Source organism: Oncorhynchus keta, chromosome 2 (assembly GCF_023373465.1).
Source record: "Oncorhynchus keta strain PuntledgeMale-10-30-2019 chromosome 2, Oket_V2, whole genome shotgun sequence".
NCBI classification, from domain to species: domain Eukaryota; kingdom Metazoa; phylum Chordata; class Actinopteri; order Salmoniformes; family Salmonidae; genus Oncorhynchus; species Oncorhynchus keta.
The window spans coordinates 44424557-44447813 of NC_068422.1; the positions used below are offsets into that span (position 1 = coordinate 44424557).

General features: G+C 42.6%; 1 protein-coding gene across 2 annotated transcripts in view; it reads left to right on the forward strand.

Annotated features, from left to right (window-relative positions):
• The first annotated feature begins 11642 nt into the window (after positions 1–11642).
• Positions 11643–23257, forward strand: part of LOC118401018 (ninein-like protein) — a 44076-nt gene continuing 32461 nt past the window's right edge. The window contains exon 1 of one of the 2 annotated variants that reach the window (XM_035798140.2): positions 11643–12039. The gene's annotated coding sequence lies outside the window, so the exon portion shown is untranslated. The remainder of the gene's footprint in view (positions 12040–23257) is intronic. The other variant, XM_035798160.2, reaches the window with a different exon arrangement.

Sequence of the window (23257 nt, forward strand, 5' to 3'; positions counted from 1 at the left end):
GATATCAAAAAGTTTATTGGTTGCGTAAACCGTTTAGGTGATGTTATAGCGGGTGCAACAAAATATTTGCGTTACTAGCTCCTAACAATGCTGTAAAAATGTCCAAGTACACTACCGGTCAAAAGTTTGAGAACACCTACTCATTCAAGGGTGTTTCTTTATTTATACTATGTTCTACATTGTACAATAATAGTGAACACATCAAAACTATGAAATAAGACACATGGAATCATGTAGTAACCAAAAAAAAGTTTTAAACAAATCAAAATATATATTTTATATTTAAGATTCTTCAAATAGCCACCCTTTGCCTTGATGACAGCTTTGCACATTCTTGGCATTCTCTCAACCAACTTCATGAGGTAGTCACCTGGAAAGCATTTCAATTAACAGTTGTGCCTTCTTAAAAGTTAATTTGTTGAATTTGTTGAAGTTTGAGCCAATCAGTTGTGTTGTGGTAAGGTAGGGGGGTGTATACAGAAGATAGCCCTATTTGTTAAAATACCATAAGTCCATATTATGGCAAGAACAGCTCAAATAAGCAAAGAGAAATGACAGTCCATCATTGCTGTAAGACATGGTCAGTCAATCTGGAAAATGTCAAAGTTTTTGAAAGTTTCTTCAAGGGCAGTCGCAAAAACCATCAAGCACTGATGAAACTGGCTCTCATGAGGACCGCAACAGGAATGGAAGACCCAAGATTTACCTCTGCTGCAGAGGATAAGTTCATTAGAGTTACCAGCCTCAGTAATAAATGTTTCACAGAGTTCAAGTAACAGACGTATCTCAGCATCAACTGTTCAGAGGAGACTGTGTGAATCAGGCCTTCATGGTAAAATTGCTGCAAAGATGAAGAATGAAAAGAAGAGACTTGCTTGGGCCAAGAAACACGAGCAATGGATATTAGACAAGTGGAAATGTGTTCTTTGGTCTGGAGGCGAAATTTGAGATTTTTGGTTCCAACCGCCGTGTCTTATGACATGGTGTGGGTAGACGGATGATCTCTGCATGTGTATTTCCCACCGTAAAGCATGGAGGAGGAGGTGTTATGGTGTGGGGGTGCTTTGCTGGTGACACTGTCTGTGATGTATTTAGAATTCAGGGCACACTTAACCAGCATGGTTACCACAGCATTCTGCAGCGATACACCATCCCATCTGGTTTGGGCTTAGTGGGACTATCATTTGTTTTCAACAGGACAATGACCCAACACACCTCCAGGCTGTGTTACCAAGAAGGAGAGTGATGGAGTGCTGCATCAGATGACCTGGCCTCCACAATCACCCGACCTCAACCAAATTAAGATGGCTTGAGATGAGTCGGACCGCAGAGTGAAAGAAAAGCAGCCAACAAGGGCTCAACATATGTGGGAACTCCTTCAAGACTGTTGGAAAAGCATTCCAGGTGAAGCTGGTTGAGAGAATGCCAATAGTGTGCCAATCTGTCATCAAGGCAAAGGGTGACTATTTGGAGAATGTGAAATAGGCACCCTATGTTTAACACTTTTTGGCGACTACATGATTTCATATGTTATTTCATAGTTTTGATGTATTCGCTATTATTCTACAAATGTAGAAAATAGTCAAAAATAAAGAAAAACCCTTGAATGAGTAGGTGTTCTAAAACTTTTGACCGATAGTGTACACAAATACTAATGAAAACTAAAAAACAAGAACTCACGAATGCCAGTTAACAACCCAAATAACACTATCGGTATTCCAAATGCAATCTATGTGTATATACACCAAAAATATATACTAAGAATGATATATACAGCAGTAGATATATTACAGTGAGCTATGTCAATAATCCAGTATATAAATACTGGAGAGGTATATAAACAGTAACAAAAATTGGTAACAATCCAGTGTATAATCTAGTATTTTGGCAATCACCCTCTGTACACACATGGGCTCTCATGGACATTCTCTGTCTGCTGAGCAAGATATAATCATAAAACATTTACTCTGACTAGTGCTGTTTTACATCCAATTGTCTACAGATTTCATGTGAATATTCTAAAATCCCATAAACAATATGCACATTTTCCAACCAGCACTATCTGCGCACTGCTGGCTAGAGTGGACATATAGCCTACAGTGCATTGGGAAAGTATTCAGACTCCTTGACGTTTTCCACATTTTATTACGTTACAGCCATATTCTAAAATTGATTCAATTTACACAATACCCCATAGTGACGAAGCAAAAATAGGTTTCTAGAAATGTTTGCAAATGTATTTTTAACAAAAACACATTTTATATAAGTATTGAGACCCTTTACTGAGTACTTACTTTATTGAAGCACCATTGGCAGCGATTACAGCCTCGAGTCTTCTTGGGTATGACGCTACAAGCTTGGCACACCTGTATTTCGGGAGTTTCTCCCATTCTTCTCTGCAGATCCTCTCAAACTCTGTCAGGTTGGATGGAGAGCGTCTCTGCACAGGTATTTTCAGGTCTCTCCAGAGATGTTCTATCGGTTCAAGTCCAGGCTCTGTCTGGGCCATTCAAAGACATTCAGAGACATGTCTTGGTTGTGTACTTACAGTAGGGTTGTTGTCCTGTTGTAAGGTGAACCTTTGCCCCAGTCTGAGCTCCTGAGCACTCTGGAGCAGGTTTTCATCAAGGATCTCTCTGTACTTTGCTCCGTTCATCTTTCCCTCGATCCAGACTAGTCTCCCAGTCCCTGCCGCTGAAAAACATCCCCCAGCATGATGCTGCCACCACCATGCTTCACCGTAAGGATGGTGCCAGGTTTCCTCCGGACGTGACGCTTGGCATTCATGCCAAAAAGTTCAATATTGGTTTCATCAGACCAGAGAATCTTGTTTCTCATAGTCTGCGAGTCCTTTAGGTGCCTTTTGGCAAACTCCAAGCGGGCTGTCATGTGCCTTTTACTGACTAATTGCTTCCGAGGAGGAGTGGCTTCCACTCTACCATAAAGGCCTGATTGGTGGAGTTCTGCAGAGATGGTTGTCCTTCTGGAAGGTTCTCCCATCTCCACAGAAGAACTCTGGAGCTCTGTCAGAGTGATGATTGGGTTCTTGGTCACCTCCCTGACCAAAGCCTCAACCCCAGATTGATCAGTTTCGGTGAACGGCCAGCTCGAGGAAGAGCCTTGGTGGTTCCAAACTTCTTCCATTTAAGAATGATGGAGTCGACTGGGGATCTTCAATATCTCGGAGCTCTACGGACAATTCCTTCAACCTCCAGGCTTGGTGTTTGCTCTGACATGCACTGTCAACTATGGGACCTTATATAGACAGGTGTGTGCCTTTCTAAATCATGTCCAATCAATTGAATTGACCACAGGTGGACTCCCAAGTTGTAGAAACATCTCAAGGAGGATCAATGGAAACTCAATTTCGATCAATTTCAGTGATCTTCAGGTCAGAAAGTCGGAGCTCTAGAAAGAGGCATGAGTTCCCGAGTTGGAATTCGGAGTTACATGACCTTTCAAAACGATTTTCCCATTCAGAGCTTGTTTTTTTTACTTGTTGTGGAAAGGTTTTCATAAAAATGGCAGCTGTACAGGAAAGTCCACACAGCCAGCTACAGTGGAAAAAGGTTCATAATAATCAACAAAAACATGAAGAACTGTGGAAAACGAGCTCACATCTTTATTGAAATATAGAAATGACATTAAATTCTGAACAAAAATGAGCAGTTGAGGTAGAAAATAGCATAACTGTAACCAAGAATGATGAATTGTAACAAATTACTTTTGACACATTTACATGCCCCATTTACCTATTCATGTGTATCTGATTGGTCATAGCAATACAATACTTGTGTATGTCTTTACAGGACAATGTGTAACATCTAGTCTGAGTACCAGTCTCTTTAGTGAACATTCCACTCCTTACCACTCACTCCGTCATTGCCAAAGAGACTGCTCATTGGTTGTTGGAAATAACATTCATATTTTCCATGTGGAGCCTCGAAAAAAAGAATGATTATATATAACAAAGACAAAAACAAACATTTAGCTGTTATCTAGGCAAGTTGTTGTAAAACTATGGCGTTTTGTAGTTGGAATTTCAGTATAGTATTTTTTGTTTTGTTTTTTAATTGGAGAAAAATCAGTATACATAGAAGAAGTAGACAATGATAACATATGCTAATGACAGACTATACAAAGACCTTAAGATAAACACATTGATTGTTTTAACAGATTTCTTATTCGAAGAATGTATAATGGTCTTTATATACTGCTCTAATTCCTTATAGAAAACACAGAAGCATTTTTATTAGTGAATTTACATTTATGAATGACATTTTTCCATTAGTAACAAGGTAAAAATGTTTCTTTATTATGGTTAAGGAAACCGAGCAGCACATTCTCCCATAAAAAAAAACAAAAGTCATAAAGAATATTAACAATTACAAAACTGTGAATATCTTTCCATAATTGTTTTACATGTAGACAATGACAAAATAAATGTGAAACTGTTTCTGGATGCTCAACACAAAAAGTACAATCAATGTTAATGTCTTTGAGTTTCTTCGGGTAACGATTCGCAGGGTAATACTTATGGATAGCAAATATCCATTACTCCAGTAGTCCTGTGCAGTTAGAACGAAAGTTTAAATCACCTTAGAGCCGAGGGTGGGATCTGCTCACATCCGAGGTAGCTATCTAGGTAGCCTATGTTGACCACCAGGCACAGTCTATGGTTGATTGCGGATCCGTTGATGAAAGTGCGCCCTTCGATGAAGAGCTTTTTCCACAGCTGGCCACAGTTTCTCTCCTTTCTCTGTCTGCTTTCGATAGGTCTTCAGCAAAACGTTGTTTGTTATCACGTAGGAAAGTAGATTTATTGGCTGCTTTCCAGATGGCATCCCTGTAGATCCGTGATGTGAACTGGAGAATGACACCTCTAGGCTTGGAGTCACCCTGCCTTCTCGTGCCAAGGCGATGTACAGTGTCGACAACATCTGCTAGTTTAGCCCTCTCCACAGGTAGGATAGCTTGGCAGACGTTGATGGTCTCTTGCAGCACGTTCTCTCCCCATCTGCTTCGGGAACTCCGTACAGTATCAGATTCCGCCGTCTGGAGTAGTTTTCGAGTTCTGCGATTCTTATTTGGCACAAGTCCATCTTTACCTCCTCCTTTTCAACACGCTTTTCGATGTGGGCTACCTTCTTCTTAACATCCTTGATTTCCGTGCATGCAAAGTCAACAGTTTTTTTTAAGCCCTTGATTTTCATTGAGTTGTCGCCAACCATTTTCTCTAAGGCATCACACCTTGTATTGGTGAGCCTGGAAAGAGTGGCGATAACATCATTATTGGCAGTGGCATCTGGGCCCAGTTCAAACATGCCTTTCTTGGAAGCTGGACGTTTGCTTGGGATTATAGGCAAAGAAGGAAAATCCTCATCTGACACGGTAAGTGTCCGAGTCTGTCAGACCAGTATAGTTGTGGCAGTTGTCAATCAAAGCATTTGCCTCCTGTGTAACGACATTGGATGATGCCTGAGCATTGCTAGCGGAGGAATTAGCCGTACGATTTCTCTTTCTGTCAGCGCGTTGTGACATTTTGGAAAATATCATCTTAAATCATCAAATAACCTGGTGTTTTTAGCAAGCAAAGTATTCGTTTGGTAGTTCAAAATAATACACTTTTCACTATCTTTCAAACATTGGTATGTCGAGCTCTGTAGGAAGTGTGTGTCCATGCTACCATCTTGGAGCCTCCCCAGTATAGTGTGGGTGTGGGCAAGCAATTTAAGACTGGTTTGGATACCAACGTGTTCTGTGGAGAAAATTAAGAGTTCCAATATTTGCATAATTGCTGTGATTGGAGGATAGCTGTGAGGGTGATCAAATCCTCTGTTCTCTGATAGAATGTTAATTTGATGATGAAGAAAAACCAGTCTCTTTGGCACATGACATGGAGTACAGGGAGTGGATTAGCTAAATAGACTGCATTAATAGTGGTGTGTGGGTAAAATCACTGGGAAGGCCTCCCGAGTGGTGCAGTGGTGTAAGGCACTGCATCATAGTTTCAATGTATATAGTCCGGGTGGCCATTTGATTAATTGTTCAGCAGTCTTATGGCTTGGGGGTAGAAGCTGTTAAGGAGCCTCTTGGTCTTTTCTTACACCGTTTCCTCTACCATACACTCCAGACACAAACCATTCACATGCTTGCCAACCAGATGTAATGAGTTCAATGTACAATGTCCTAAGTGCAATCAAGCAAACACCACATCTTCCTTCCTAATCTGACCTTTGAATCTTGGTCCACTAACCTTTCTTTGGAGAGATTATAAATGCCGGCCCTTGGGCTCAGAGTCCCATCTCTTCTGCCAGACATCTATCAAAATGGCTCTGATCTTCCATTCGATCTGACCTCTACTCAGTGAAACATTAATATCAATAATCTTGTTTCAATTTCATTCCCTTCCACACACAAAAGTACTGGGACCCAGCAGAATCTCACTACTACACCCAGTCTCTCAATTCTCCATAATAATATTAATACCTCCAATAGTAGGTCACTCCTTTTAGATTTACCAGATGATAAACTATCCAATACAGACAGAGAATCTGAGCATACTATAATTCTAACAGGTTGTAATTCCTCCACCCACTGGAAGCAACTACTATTGCCAACAGTTCAACTGAGTATACTGACAGTTCATCTGTTAGTCTTCTCCATATCAAATTCAGAAATGCAAATGCCTGCTCCTGTGCGCCCACTATCTGGGTCCTTGGATCCATGTGTGAAAAGTTTTTTTTTTTTTTTTTAAGCATAAAACTTCTACCAATGTAATTGTCAACCAGTTTCCCTATATCACTGACTTCTAATCAATCTTTCCTTTTCTCTACCAAGGTTAAATCAACAACAGGATCTGGGAGTAACCATTGAGGAACATCCCTTATCACCACAGAAGGGCCAACCTCCAACTCCCTCATACCACTCTCATCAGCAAACTGTCCAACCAAAACTACTGACTTGTCTACTAGTATATTCCCAACAGTCATCTAGAACAGTAGCAGTGGGATGGTCAAGAGCATTGAATCTTTTTCTTCTTTGGGTTTTATGGAAAACTACACTCAAAATGAGAATTGTTGCCACCAACTGGACTGGGGTAAAACATGTACAAAATAATATTAAATTCCATTAGGGGAAGGCAAAATGTACATTAATCCACATACACTGCTCAAAATAATAACATATATATATATATATACATACCGAACAAAATATAAACGCAACATGCAAGAATTTCAAAGATTTTACTCAATTACAGTTCACATAAGGAAATCATTCAAATTAAATAAATTCATTAGGCCCTAATCTATGGATTTCACATGACTGGGCAGGGGCGCAGCCATGGGTGGGCCTAGGAGGCCATAGGCTCACCCACTTGACAGTCAGGCCCACCCACTCGGCAGCCAGGCCCAGCCCCACAAAAGGGCTTTATTACAGACAAAAGACAAAAATACTCCTCAGTTTCATCAACTGTCTGGGTGGCTGGTCTCAGACGATCCCACAGGTGAAGAAGATGGATGTGGAGGCCCTGGGCTGGTGTGGTCACACGGTTGGAGACACCAATACAGTTGTGAAGAGGGCACGACAAAGCCTATTCCCCCTCTGGAGACTGAAAAGATTTGGCATGGGTCCTCAGATCCTCAAAAAAGTTCTACAGCTGCACCATCGAGAGCCCCACTGGTTGCATCACCGCCTGTCTGGCACAGCCAGAAGAGGACTGGCCACCCCACATAGCCTGGTTCCTCTCTAGGTTTCTTCCTAGGTTTTGGCCTTTCTAGGGAGTTTTTCCTAGCCACCGTGCTTCCACACCTGCATTGCTTGCTGTTTGGAGTTTTAGGCTGGGTTTCTCTACAGCACTTTCAGATATCAGCTGATGTACGAAGCGCTATATAAATACATTTGATTTGATTTGATTATGCCCTGAATCTATCCTACCAGGCCCAGAAGTCTGCTCCTTTTACTCTCTGTTCTGAACGCACTAGACGACCAGTTCTTATCGCACCCTACCATGCCCCTGTCTGTGCATTATGCCCTGAATCTATCCTACCATGCCCAGAAGTCTTCTCCTTTTACTCTCTGTTCCGAATGCACTAGACAACCAGTTCTTATAGCCTTTAGCCTTACCCTTATCCTACTCCTCCTCTGTTCCTCTGGTGATGTAGAGGTTAACCCAGGCCCTGTGTGTTCCCAGGCGCTCTCATTTGTTGACTTCTGTAACGGAAAAGCCTTGGGTTCATGCACGTTAACATCAGAAGCCTCCTCCCTAAGTTTGCTTTATGCACTGCTTTAGCATACTCCGCCAACCCTGATGTCCTAGCCGTGTCTGAATCCGGGCTTAGGAAGGCCACCAAAAAATCTGAAATTTCCATCCCCAATTACGACATTTTCCGTCAAGATAGAACTGCTAAAGGGGACGGAGTTGTAATCTACTGTAGAGAGAGCCTGCAGAGTTCTGTCCTACTATCCAGGTCTATGCCCAAACAGTTCGAGCTACTACTTTTAAAAATCCATCTCTCCAGAAATAAGTCTCTCAATGTTGCCGCTTGTTATTGACCCCCCTCAGCTCCCAGCTGTGCCCTGGACACCATATGTGAATTGATTGCCCCCCATTTATCTTCAGAGTTCGTACAGGTACTGGGATATGCTTAACACCCCGGCCGTCCTACAATCTAAGCTGGATGCCCTCAATATCACACAAATTATCAAGGAACCTACCAGGTACAACATGGGCACCCTCATAGATATCATCCTGACCAACTTGCCCTCTAAATACACCTCTGCTGTTTTCAACCAGGATCTCAGCGATCACTGCCTTGTCACCAAAAGCACTCACAAACTTCTACAGATGCACAATCGAGAGCATCCTGGCGGGCTGTATCACCGCCTGGTACGGCAACTGCTCCGCCCACAACCGTAAGGCTCTCCAGAGGGTAGTGAGGTCTGCACAACGCATCACCGGGGGCAAACTACCTGCCCTCCAGGACACCTACACCACCCGATGTTACAGGAAGGCCATAAAGATCATCAAGGACATCAACCACCCGAGCCACTGCCTGTTCACCCCGCTATCATCCAGAAGGCGAGGTCAGTACAGGTGCATCAAAGCTGGGACCGAGAGACTGAAAAACAGCTTCTATCTCAAGGCCATCAGACTGTTAAACAGCCACCACTAACATTGAGTGGCTGCTGCCAACACACTGACACTGACTCAACTCCAGACACTTTAATAATGGGAATTGATGGGAAATGATGTAAATATATCACTAGCCACTTTAAACAATGCTACCTTATATAATGTTACTCACCCTACATTATTCATCTCATATGCCTACGTATATACTGTACTCTATATCATCGACTGCATCCTTATGTAATACATGTATCACTAGCCACTTTAACTATGCCACTTTGTTTACATACTCATCTCATATGTATATACAGTACTCGATACCATCTACTGTATCTTGCCTATGCTGCTCTGTACCATCACTCATTCATATATCCTTATGTACATATTCTTTATCCCCTTACACTGTGTATAAGACAGTAGTTTTGGAATTGTTAGTTAGATTACTTGTTGGTTATCACTGCATTGTCGGAACTAGAAGCACAAGCATTTCGCTACACTCGCATTAACATCTGCTAACCATGTGTATGTGACAAATAACATTTGATTTGATTTGCCTGCGTCTTATGGGTTTGTGGCCAAACGACCACACCTTATCACTGTCAAATGCTCCCTAAAACACTTCTGCGAGCAGGCCTTTCTAATCGACCTGGCCCGATGTTCAACGTTCTTCAAAAGTACCTTCCCCACCATCTTAAATAAGCATGCCCCTTTCCAAAAATGTAGAACTAAGAACAGCTATAGCCCTTAGTTCACTCCAGACTTGACAGCCCTTGACTAGCACAAAAACATCCTGTGGCTCACTGCACTAGCTTTGAATAGTCCCTGCGATATGCAACTTTTCAGGAAAGTCATACTACAATATACACAGTCAGTTAGGAAAGCAAAGGCTAACTTTTTCAAACAGAAATTTGCATCCTGCAGCACTAACTCCAAAAAGGTTTTGGGACACTGTAATGTCCATGGAGAATAAGAGCACCTCCTCTCAGCTGCCCAGTGCGCTGAGGCTAGGAAACACTGTCACCACCGATAAATCCACGATAATCGGGAATTTCAATAAGCATTTTTCTACGGCTGGCCACGCTTTTCACCTGGCCACCCCAACCCCAGCCCCAGCCAACAGCTCTGCACCCCCCGCAGCTACTGGCCCAAGCATCTCCAATCCAAAATTAAATCTACAATCGGCTTCCTATTTTGCAACAAAGCCTCCTTCACTCATGCTGCCAAACATACCTTCGTAAAACCGACTATCCTACCGATCCTCAACTTCGGCGATGTCATTTACAAAATAGTCTCCAACACTCTACTCAGCAAATTGGATGCAGTCTGTCACAGTGCCATCCGTTTGGTCACCAAAGCCCCATATACTACCCACCATTGCGACCTGTATGCTCTCGTTGGCTGGTCCTCGCTACATATTCATATTCATCGCCAAACCCACTGGCTCCAAGTCATCAATAAGTCTTTGCTAGGTAAAGCTCCGCCTTATCTCAGCTCACTGGTCACCATAGCAACACCCACCCGTAGCACACACTCCAGCAGGTATATTTCACTGGTCATCCCCAAAGCCAACACCTCCTTTGGCTGCCTTTCCTTCCAGTTCTCTGCTGCCAATGACTGGAACGAATTGCAAAAATCACTGAAGTTGGAGACTCATATCTCCCTCAAGCATCGGCTGTCAGAGCAGCTTACCGATCGCTGCAGCTGTTCACGGCCCATCTGTAAATAGCCCATCCAACCAACTACTTACCTCATCCCCATATTTTTATTTTCTGCTCTTTTGCACACCAGTATTTATACTTGCACATCTATCACTCCAGTGTTAATTGCTAAATTGTAATTACTTCACCATTTTGGCCTATTTATTGCCTTACCTCCTTACTTCATTTACACACACTGTATACAGATTTTCTATTGTGTTATTGACTGTACATTTGTTTATCCCATGTGTAACTCTGTGTTGTTTTTGTCGCACTTACTTTGCTTTGTCTTGGCCAGGTCGCAGTTGTAAATGAGAACTTGTTCTCAACTGGCCTACCTGATTAAATAAAGGTGAAATAAATAAAAAAATAGATTTTGCACAGAATGCTGTCGTATACGTAAGTGGGATAGGTGTCTTTTGTAGCCTACTGTGCAGGCATAAAGCTAATAGATGACTAATTTGGCACTACAGTCTGGAGCAGTCAGTCATGTAAACTAGGGCAGTGTTCGAGATGATCAAAACCATGAGGTATGATGGGTAAATTATGATTGACTGATCTGCAAATAATAATGAGTCGTTTTTTATGATGCAAGCCAAGGTGATTTGTTGATCAGTCGTTCAAGCCCCAGCTCTCTGATTCTAAATAAATACATAGACAACTGTCTGACCAGTAGGGGCTGCGAGCTTGAGCCTCCAGCATGAAAATGGTTCCATTCCCCTGCTCAGACGTTGCATGCATCAACCAATGGTTGCGTGCCACGTCATCGACTGACAGGTTGCTATAAATTACGATCTGGTTAGCTGATACTTAAAATACTTATCCATGCGTTGTAAGATCTGGCATGCGTCAGCAACGCCTGTGCAAAACAACGCGCACGTTTTCTTCAAACGCCTCAAAGCAAAGCACAGCGTAGCCTAGCTTTCGGTACTTCTGAGTGCCAGCCTCCAGTGGACGCTAGGAGGATATTGAGAGAGATCTTCCCTCTGTAGCCCACGTAAGGAGTGAGATTTCCACCCGCCACGCACATATCTACTTGTGGTCACTTCATAGACAAGAGCTATGCAAACATGACCCGTTTTCCATAAAAGAACACCGAGACAGACGGAACCCATCTTCATATTTTCAAAAAGAAAACACAATCCGATGCTCATGTTGGACCAGCTGTGACTATTCTTCGAGGCTTCGGTATAGGCTACTGTTAAAACGGTAAGAACAATTTAATTATTATTAGGCTAGCCTACTCTGTCAGAAAATAACATTAATTATTGTTTACAAATGGAAAGGATGATGCTACTTGGTAACGGTTTTAGTTCATAGAGTGCGCAAAAAGTGGATAGTTTGGATAGGCTACTTTGTATCCTTTTTGTCTTCTATTTTACCTTATCTTTGTTTCGTCATGGCTGGTTTCCCGTTCCCATGGTGAAGCATAGCCGACTCACGCTTGCGACTTCAAGCCAAGAAGCCTGCTTGCTGCCTAGTATTGATCAATCTGTGATAGAATGAATGTAGCCCTTGATCACGCCTCTGTTCTATTACATTACACAAGTCATTGGATGGCGTCTTCTGTAGGGGGGGGGGATTTTTTTTGTTATGAGCGGTGTGTTCTGCCTGAAAATTATGCATTACTTGCGGTACGGTTTTGGAAGCATAAGGAGGTTAATTTATATTGGCAAGAAATAATAATGCAAACAAATGTGTGTTAAATTGATACACACCTAAGGGTTAGGGTTCCCACACGGTCTAATTTCCATGTTCCAGTGCTTGTTTACGAAAAACGAATGGAAGACCGAGTGGACTACCAGTGGTAATAGGCTTTATGCATCTCTCAACACGTGTGTAAAGGGAATACTGATGCCACAAATGTGTCACTAAAAAAGACTGTAGGCCGCAACTGTGTTAACCGATTTCAACAGCGTACGAGGCTACATATGGGAGGACGGCTCATAATAATGTCTGGAATGGAGTGTATGGAATGGTATCAAACACATGGAAACCACGTGTATTCCTTACCATTCCATTTATACTGTTCCAGCCTTAAGGCCCACTATGAGCCCTTCCTACCCAATTAAGGTGCCATCGGCACCTTGTGGTGTGTAGGGTAAGTGTGTTTTGCGTTTGTGAAATGATTTTGATGTGATATGAAAGTAGAGGGATTTATGTTTCTAGGACCATACAGCATGATTTATGTTAGATGGAGTATTTGGCTATTTTGTCTTCCAGAGCCAATTAGCCCTTTTTTAAACAAAGTTTATTTTTTTAATTGTATCTTTATTTAACTAGGCAAGTCGGCAAAGAACAAATTGTTATTTACAACCCGAAAGACGCTGGGCCAATTTTGCACCGCCCTATGGGACTTCCAATCACGGCCGATTGTGATACAGCCTGGAATCGAACCAGGGTCTGTAGTGACGCTTCTAGCACTGAGATGCAATGCCTTAGACTGCTGTGCAACTCGGCAGCCCATGTAAGGTCCTTTGACTAAGGAGTAACGTTAGGATCCTTTAGTCCAATGCTGGGCTAGAACAAACTATGACTAGTCTGTTAATGCATGACATTAGACAGGCTATATTTTTCTTGCACAGCGTGCAATTATGGGCAACTTTATTTATTCAATGAGGTGATTGGAAAAAGACACATGCATCAATAATGATTTATATGAATTTGTTTATTCCTACTTATAAAGAAAAGAAAAAACAAATTGTCACATGCCCTTAATACAACAGGTGTAGATTTGATCCGATCCCCCCCCCGCAGCTACTCGCCCAAGCCTCTCCAGGTTCTCCTTTACCCAAATCCAGATAGCAGATGTTCTGAAAGAGCTGCAAAACCTGGACCTGTACAAATCAGCTGGGCTTGACAATCTAGACCCTCTATTTCTGAAACTATCCGCCGCCATTGTCGCAACCCCTATTACCAGCCTATTCAACCTCTCTTTCATATCGTCTTAGATCCCCAAGGATTGGAAAGCTGCCGCAGTCATCCCCCTCTTCAAAGGGGGAGACACCCTGGACCCAAACTGTTCCAGACCTATATCCATCCTGCCCTGCCTATCTAAGGTCTTCGAAAGCCAAGTCAACAAACAGGTCACTGACCATCTCGAATCCCACCGTACCTTCTACACTGTGCAATCTGGTTTCCGAGCCGGTCACGGGTGCACCTCAGCCACTCTCAAGGTACTAAATGATATCATAACCGCCATCGATAAAAGACAGTACTGTGCAGCCGTCTTCATCGACCTCGCCAAGGCTTTCGACTCGGTCAATCACCATATTCTTATCGGCAGACTCAGTAGCCTCGGTTTTTCGGATGACTGCCTTGCCTGGTTCACCAATTACTTTGCAGACAGAGTTCAGTGTGTCAAATCGGAGGGCATGCTGTCCGGTCCTCTGGAAGTCTCTATGGGGGTGCCACAGGGTTCAATCCTCGGGCCGACTCTTCTCTGTATATATCAATGATGTTGCTCTTGCTGCGGGCGATTCCCTGATCCATCTCTACGCAGACGACACCATTCTATATACTTCCGACCTCCAAACGAGCTTCAATGCCATACAACACTCCTTCCGTGGCCTCCAACTGCTCTTAAACGCTAGTAAAACCAAATGCATGCTTTTCAACCGTTCGCTGCCTGCACCCGCACGCCTGACCAGCATCACCACCCTGGATGGTTCCAACCGTGAATATGTGGACATCTATAAGTACCTAGGTGTCTGGCTAGATTGTAAACTCTCCTTCCAGACTCGTATCAAACATCTCCAATCGAAAATCAAATGAAGAGTCGGCTTTCTATTCCGCAACAAAGCCTCCTTCACTCACGCCACCAAACTTACCCTTGTAAAACTGACTATCCTACCGATCCTCGACTTCGGCGATGTCATCTACAAAATTGCTTCCAACACTCTACTCAGCAGTTTATCACAGTGCCATCCGTTTTGTCACTAAAGCACCTTATACCACCCACCACTGCGACTTGTATGCTCTAGTCGGCTGGCCCTCGCTACATATTCATCGCCAGACCCACTAGTTCCAGGTCATCTACAAGTCCATGCTAGGTAAAGCTCCGCCTTATCTCAGTTCACTGGTCACGATGGCAACACCAGTCCGTAGCACGCGCTCCAGCAGGTGTATCTCACTGATCATCCCTAAAGCCAACACCTCATTTGGCCGCCTTTCGTTCCAGTACTCTGCTGCCTGTGACTGGAACGAATTGCAAAAATCGCTGAAGTTGGAGACTTATCTCCCTCACCAACTTCAAACATCTGCTATCTGAGCAGCTGACGGATCGCTGCAGCTGTACATAGTCTATCGGTAAATAGCCCACCCATTTTTACCTACCTCATCCCCGTACTGTTTTTATTTATTTACTTTTCTACTCTTTTGCACACTAATATCTCTACCTGTACATGACCATCTGATCATTTATCACTCCAGTGTTAATCTGCAAAATTGTAATTATTCGCCTACCTCATGCCTTTTGCACACAATGTATAGACTCCCCTTTCTTTTTTTTGTACTGTGTTATTGACTTGTTAATTGTTTACTCCATGTGTAACTCTGTTGTCTGTTCACACTGCTATGCTTTATCTTGGCCAGGTCGCAGTTGCAAATGAGAACTTGTTCTCAACTAGCCTACCTGGTTAAATAAAGGTGAAAAAAATATACTTTTTTTAATAGCTTTGGTGCAGTTTTCACAAGTAGGCCCATGTAGTACATTTCCACAACTCTTAGTACAAAACTTAACAGATCATCAAAAGGGCAGAAGTTTCATAACTCTAAGCACATTTTCAATTAAATCAGCCACTTTTTCACTAAACTTAATCAGTGTTTCTTCTTTCAGATGGCAATACATGTTCATATAAGGTAATTAATTGCCTTTTACAATATAATGCTCACATTATTTTATATTTCTACAATGGCATTGTTGAATAGTCCTTTCTGATTGTCTTGAAGGGCATTCTAGAGCATGCGTTGTTTCCCAATAACGCACAGTTATTTGCGTGATAGAATGCAATGGCTGTAGTTCATTTTTCCATGTTTTGTTTGAACCGCTTTTGAAAGCAGAATTCGAATATAAAACAGTAGGCCTATTTGGTTTTGTTGAATTTGATTTTCATAATCGCAAAGTAGGACTGATGGTTTGGCTAGCTAAATAGCAAGTCTGTTTGTTTGGTTACAACAGCAACTACTGTAGCTATGTAGTAAACTTGCTAGCTACTTCAGTGGATGTTGAACACATTTCTACCTGCAAATCAACACATTTCTTGTGGAAAATGTGTTAAATTATAGCCTTAGTTTAAAAGGAATAATCAATGAGGGGCTCTATGCGTTCTCTGGAAAATAATGCAACTCAGTGGAAGGTTGATTATCCGTTAGATAATTCTCTCTTTTGTTAAAATACAGTTTCCATTACTTAAAGCTGCAATAAGTAACTTTTTGGGTGATCTGACCAAATGTGCATAGAAATGAGTGTTATAGATCTGTCACTCATTGAAAGCAAGTCTAACAAGCAGTACATCTGTTCTATGCTTCCCGTTATTACATTTTGTTTCGGTTATGTACACCAGCTGAAAAATAAATATTTTTGGTTATGGAAAATGTATTTAGAAGCGGTTTAGATGGTACAATGATTCTCTACACTATAATTGCTTGTTTTGTGCCACAAACTGAAATTAGACAACTATTACATGCTGACTAGACCGGGCATGCGCCATCGCATGCATGTTGATTTTGTCCATCCACACCAGACGCAATCATGACACACATGTTGAACTATCAAAACGAACAATGAACAAACTATATTAATTTGGGGACAGGTCGAAACACTTGAAACATTCATGGACATTTGGCTTAGTTATCTTGATGTTGCGAGCTAATTTGTCCTGGAATATAAACACTAGGTTGTTATTTTACCTGAAATGCACAAGGTCCTCCACTCTGACAGTTGAATCCACAGATATAAGGGTAAAACTAGTTTGTTTCTAGTAATCTCTCCTCCTTCGGTCTTCTTTGGACTTTATATGGCAGTTAGCAACCAACTTTAAGGTGTGTTACCACTACCGACTGGAGTGTGGACATCAGTTCATCTTTCAATCAGCCACGTGGGTATATGCTCCTAAAACCCAATGCTCACACACGTAACGCAAGTGGTGTGGTCAGCATGTTCGATTTTTAGCAACCAGGAAATGGCGAAGTGATTTAAAAAAAAATTAAAAATTCATAGTGCATCTTTCATCTGACTTTCTTAATTGATAATCACTTAACTGTTTGATAAACCTATAGATTTTAACTGGTTTGTCTACTACAGACTTTGAGAACTACATAATGAAAATGTATGTCTGTAAAGTAGAAACCTAAAAAGTATGGTGTGTGTATATACTCTAATGTACAATTATGATAACGACGATCAATCAAACTGCTCGAAACGGATAACTACTGAACCAAAATTATGTAGTGCCTAGTTAACGTACTGTAAAACGAATTGGATTTGCAAAGAGTCATCAACACAAGGGCATTTTGTTTCACCCAACTTTAAACCTAAATAGTGAAATGTCATTGGATTTGTCAATGCCAATGTTCACATTGAATTCACGTTAGTTGACAACTGAACCAAATGTAAATCTAAATCATTCCAGGACAAGGGCTGCCTACTCATACTGCATTCTCTATCAGCCAGTGTGCTTCAATTGCACATACTGGAAAGAGTCACTCTTATGTACTACCATTAGGAATTATAGTGTAGTTAGTGTACAATGCACTGCTGAAATAGCTGGGTTTTATACAACAATATATTCCACTCATTATGTCAAATTTCAAATGTATTTATTTATATAGCCCTTCGTACATCAGCTGATATCTCAAAGTGCTGTACAGAAATCCAGCCTAAAACCCCAAACAGCAAGCAATGCAGGTGTAAAAGCACGGTGGCTAGGAAACTCCCTAAAAAGGCCAAAACCTAGGAAGAAACCAAGAGAGGAACCAGGCTATGCGGGGTGGCCAGTCCTCTTCTGGCTGTGCCGGATGGAGATTATAACAGAACATGGCCAAGATGTTCAAATGTTCATAAATGACCAGCATGGTCGAATAATAATAAGGCAGAACAGTTGAAACTGGAGCAGCAGCACAGTCAGGTGGACTGGGGACAGCAAGGAGTCATCATGTCAGGTAGTCCTGGGGCATGGTCCTAGGGCTCAGGTCCTCAGAGAGAGAGAATTAGAGAACGCACACTTAGATTCACACAGGACACCGAATAGGACAGGAGAAGTACTCCAGATATAACAAACTGACCCTAGCCCCCCGACACAAACTACTGCAGCATAAATACTGGAGGCTGAGACAGGAGGGGTCAGGAGACACTGTGGCCCCATCCGAGGACACCCCTGGACAGGGCCAAACAGGAAGGATATAACCCCACCCACTTTGCCAAAGCACAGCCCCCACACCACTAGAGGGATATCTTCAACCACCAACTTACCATCCTGAGACCAGGCTGAGTATAGCCCACAACAATCTCCGCCATGGCACAACCCAAGGGGGGGGCGTCAACCCAGACAGGATGCCCACAACAGTGAATCAACCCACTCAGGTGACGCACCCCCCCCAGGGACGGCATGAGAGAGCCCCAGTAAGCCAGTGACTCAGCCCCTGTAATAGGGTTAGAGGCAGAGAATCCCAGTGGAAAGAGGGGAACCAGCCAGGCAGAGACAGCAAGGGCAGTTCGTTGCTCCAGAGCCTTTCCGTTCACCTTCCCACTCCTGGGCCAGACTACACTCAATCATATGACCCACTGAAGAGATGAGTCTTCAGTAGAGACTTAAAGGTTGAGACCGAGTTTGCGTCTCTAACATGGGTAGGCAGACCGTTCCATAAAAATGGAGCTCTATAGGAGAAAGCCCTGCCTCCAGCTGTTTGCTTAGAAATTCAAGGGACAATTAGGAGGCCTGCGTCTTGTGACCGTAGCGTATGTGTAGGTATGTACGGCAGGACCAAATCAGAGATAGGTAGGAGCAAGCCCATGTAATGCTTTGTAGGTTAGCAGTAAAACCTTGAAATCAGCCCTTGCTTTGACAGGAAGCCAGTGTAGAGAGGCTAGCACTGGAGTAATATGATCACATTTTTTGGTTCTAGTCAGGATTCTAGCAGCCGTATTTAGCACTAACTGAAGATTATTTAGTGCTTTATCCAGGTAGCCGGAAAGTAGAGCATTGCAGTAGTCTAACCTAGAAGTGACAAAAGCATGGATTAATTTTTCTGCATCATTTTTGGACAAAGTATCTGATTTTTGCAATATTACGTAGATGGAAAAAAAGCAGTCCTTGAAATGGTCTTGATATGTTCTTCAAAAGAGAGATCAGGGTCCAGAGTAACGCAGAGTTCCGTCACAGTTTTATTTGAGACGACTGTACAACCATTAAGATTAATTGTCAGATTCAACAGAAGATCTCTTTGTTTCTTGGGACCTAGAACAAGCATCTCTGTTTTGTCCGAGTTTAATAGTAGAAAGTTTGCAGCCATCCACTTCCTTATGTCTGAAACACATGCTTCTAGCGAGGGCAATTTTGGGGCTTCACCATGTTTCATTGAAATGTACAGCTGTGTGTCATCCTCATAGCAGTGAAAGTTAACATTATGTTTTCGAATAACATCCCCAAGAGGTAAAATGCATAGTGAAAACAATAGTGGTCCTAAAACGGAACCTTGAGGAACACCGAAATTTATGTGAGTTCCATTGAAACACTTTCAAACAGAGAGACGGGCGATAATGTATCAGTTGACAAGTCACGTAGAAAATGTGATCTGGTACAATGTTGCATGGGGCAGAAATGGCATACAACACTGTGATACATGTTAACATTAGCTAACAATACCCCTATTTCTGATGATTTGTCCTATGTACTGTATAAGGATGCTGAAGCTGTATTTATCAACATGCTCACAACCTGCCATTAGATACAAATTATAAAAATAAATGTATGTGAAGTTATAGTCAAATACTGTATAGAAAATAATATTTACCATCTACTATGCTTTCTCTTCCGCACTTCAAAGAACAGTTTTGAAATTTGTATCTTGTATTTTTTGCTATTGGATTAAAGATGCAATATGCAGAAATCACTCCGCCATTTCCAGGTTGCTAAAATTGTAATAGTTTGCCTAATTTCAGTGTGTGACAAAACAAGCATGTGGAGAATCATTGTACCATCAAAACCGCTGTGAAATATATCTTCCATAACCAATAATATTGTATTTTTAGCTGTTTGAAGTTTGTGTACAAAACTGAAAATAAAACAACATTTTAAGAATGGAAAGCATAGAAATGGCGCACACAGAACAGATCTACAGCTTCTTAAACTTGCTTTCAATGAGCGACAGATCTGTAACTCACATTTCCAGTCAATTTGGTCAGGTTGCCCAAGAAGTAACATTGCAGCTTTAAATGCTATTTTAAACGACTTCATAGTGAATAAACAAAATGTTCTCAGTATTTCATAATTCTTTGTTGTTGCTTGAATGACTTAGAGGTGAAAGATATGTGAAACCCCGATGAATGCACAATCAAATGTTCTGAAAATAAGATGGAGCGCATTACAAGTGTTATCAGTTTAAAGTTTTGTACTTTTTGAAAATGTACCAATTACATATGAAAAATGAGTAGCAGCAGTATACTGCTAAGTGTTAAAGTCTGTGAGCATGACCGGCACCTAAAGGACTCTCAGACCATGAGAAACAAGATTCTCTGGTCTGATGAAACCAAGACTGAACTCTTTGGCATGAATGCCATGGGTCACATCTGGAGGAAACCTGGCACCATCCCTGAAAATAGCTGTGCAGCGACGCTCCTGTCCAACCTGACAGAACTTGAGGGGGTATGCAGAGAAGAATGGGAGAAATTCCCCAAATACACCTGTGCCAGGCTTGTAGCGTCATACTCGAGGCTGTAATCTCTACCAAAGGTGCTTCAACAAAATCACATTTACATAAGCAATTTTAAATAAGGCTGTAATGTAACAATGTGGATAACGTCAAGGGGTCTGAATACTTTCTCTCAATGGTGCAGCTGTAGAACTTTTTGAGGATCTGAAGGCCTTTGACAAATCTTTTCAACCTCTTGAGGGGAAAGAGGTACTGTCGTTCCCTCGTAAAGAGTGTGTGGACCATGTAAACTCCTTAGTGATGTGGATGCTAAGGAACTTGAAGCTCTCGACTAGAGGTCGACCGATTTTTAAATTAGGGCCGATTTCCAAGTTTTCATAACAATCGGTAAACGCCATTTTTGGATGCCGATTACATTGCATTCCACGAGGAAACTGATTGGCAGGCTGATCACCTGTTAACGAGTGCAGTGTCAAAAGGACCTTGTGTCTGCATGGAGGTAGGTTCAATTCTAGCTAGCAACTTATCTTATAAAAAGCAATAAATCTTCACACAGTCACTAGTTAGCTACACATGATTGATGATATTACTATGTTAACTAGCTTGTCCTGCATTGCATATAATCAATGCGGTGCCTGTTAGTTTATCATCGAATCACAGCCTACTACACCAAACAGTTGATGTGATTTAACAAAAGCACAAATGTACAGTTGAAGTCGGAAGTTTACATACACCTTAGCCAAATACATTTAAACTGTTTTTCACAATTCCTGACATTTAATCCTAGTAAAAATTAAGTCTTAGGTCAGTTAGCATCACCACTCGATTCCAGAAAATGATGTCATGGCTTTAGAAGCTTCTGATAGGCTAGTTGACCTCATTTGAGTCAACTGGAGGTGTACCTGAGGATGTATTTCAAGGCCTACCTTCAAACTCAGTCCCTCTTTGCTTGACATCATGGAAAAACCAAAGAAATCAGCCAAGACCTCGACAAGTCTGGTCCATCCTTGGGAGCAATTTCCAAACACCTGAAGGTACCACGTTCATCTGTACAAACAATAGTATGCAAGTATAAACACCATGGGACCATGCAGCTGTCATACCACTCAGGAAGGAGACTCATTCTGTCTCCTAGAGATGAACGTACTTTGGTGCAAAAACTGCAAATCAATCCCAGAACAACAACAAAGGACCCTGTGAAGAGTACAAACATAGCAAAAGCCACAGTATAACGAGTCTTTTATATAGACGTAATCTGAAAGGCCGCTCAGCAAGGAAGAAGCTACTGCTCCAAACCCGCCATAAAAAAGCCAGACTACGGTTTGCAACTGCACATTGGGACAAAGATCGTACGTTTTGGAGAAATGTCCTCTGGTCTGATGAAACAAAATAGAACTGTTTGGCCGTAATGTTAAGTTTGGAGGAAAAAGGGGGAGGCTTCCAAGCCAAAGAACACCATCTCAACCATGAATCACGGGGGTGGCAGCATCATGTTGTGGGGGTGCTTTGCTGCAGGAGGGACTGGTGCACTTCACAAAATAGATGGCATCATGTGGTAGGAAAATTATGTGGATATGTTGAAGCAACATCTCAAGACATCAGTCAGGAACCACGCGCTCTCACCACTGGTGTCCCCCAGGGCTCGGTTCTAGGCCCTCTCCTATTCTCGCTATACACCAAGTCACTTGGCTCTGTCATAACCTCACATGGTCTCTCCTATCATTGCTAAGCAGACGACACACAATGAATCTTCTCCTTTCCCCCTTCTGATGACCAGGTGGCGAATCGCATCTCTGCATGTCTGGCAGACATATCAGTGTGGATGACGGATCACCACCTCAAGCTGAACCTCGGCAAACGGAGCTGCTCTTCCTCCCGGGAAGGACTGCCCGTTCCATGATCTCGCCATCACGGTTGACAACTCCATTGTGTCCTCCTCCCAGAGCGCTAAGAACCTTAGCGTGATCCTGGACAACACCCTGTCGTTCTCAACTAACATCAAGGCGGTGGCCCGTTCCTGTAGGTTCATGCTCTACAACAGCAGAGTACGACCCTGCCTCACACAGGAAGCGGCGCAGGTCCTAATCCAGGCACTTGTCATCTCCCGTCTGGATTACTGCAACTCTCTGTTGGCTGGGCTCCCTGCCTGTGCCAGTAAACCCCTACAACTCATCCAGAACGATCTCCCGCAGCCCGTCTGGTGTTCAACCTTCCCAAGTTCTCTCACGTCACCCCACTCCTCCGCTCTCTCCACTGGCTTCCAGTTGAAGCTCGCATCCGCTACAAGACCATGGTGCTTGCCTACGGAGCTGTCAGGGGAACGGCACCTCAGTACCTCCAGGCTCTGATCAGGCCCTACACCCAAACAAGGGCACTGCGTTCATCCACCTCTGGCCTGCTCGCCTCCCTACCACTGAGGAAGTACAGTTCCCGCTCAGCCCAGTCAAAACTGTTGCTGCTCTGGCCCCCAATGGTGGAACAAACTCCCCACGACGCCAGGACAGCGGAGTCAATCACCACCTTCCGGAGACACCTGAAACCCCACCTCTTTAAGGAA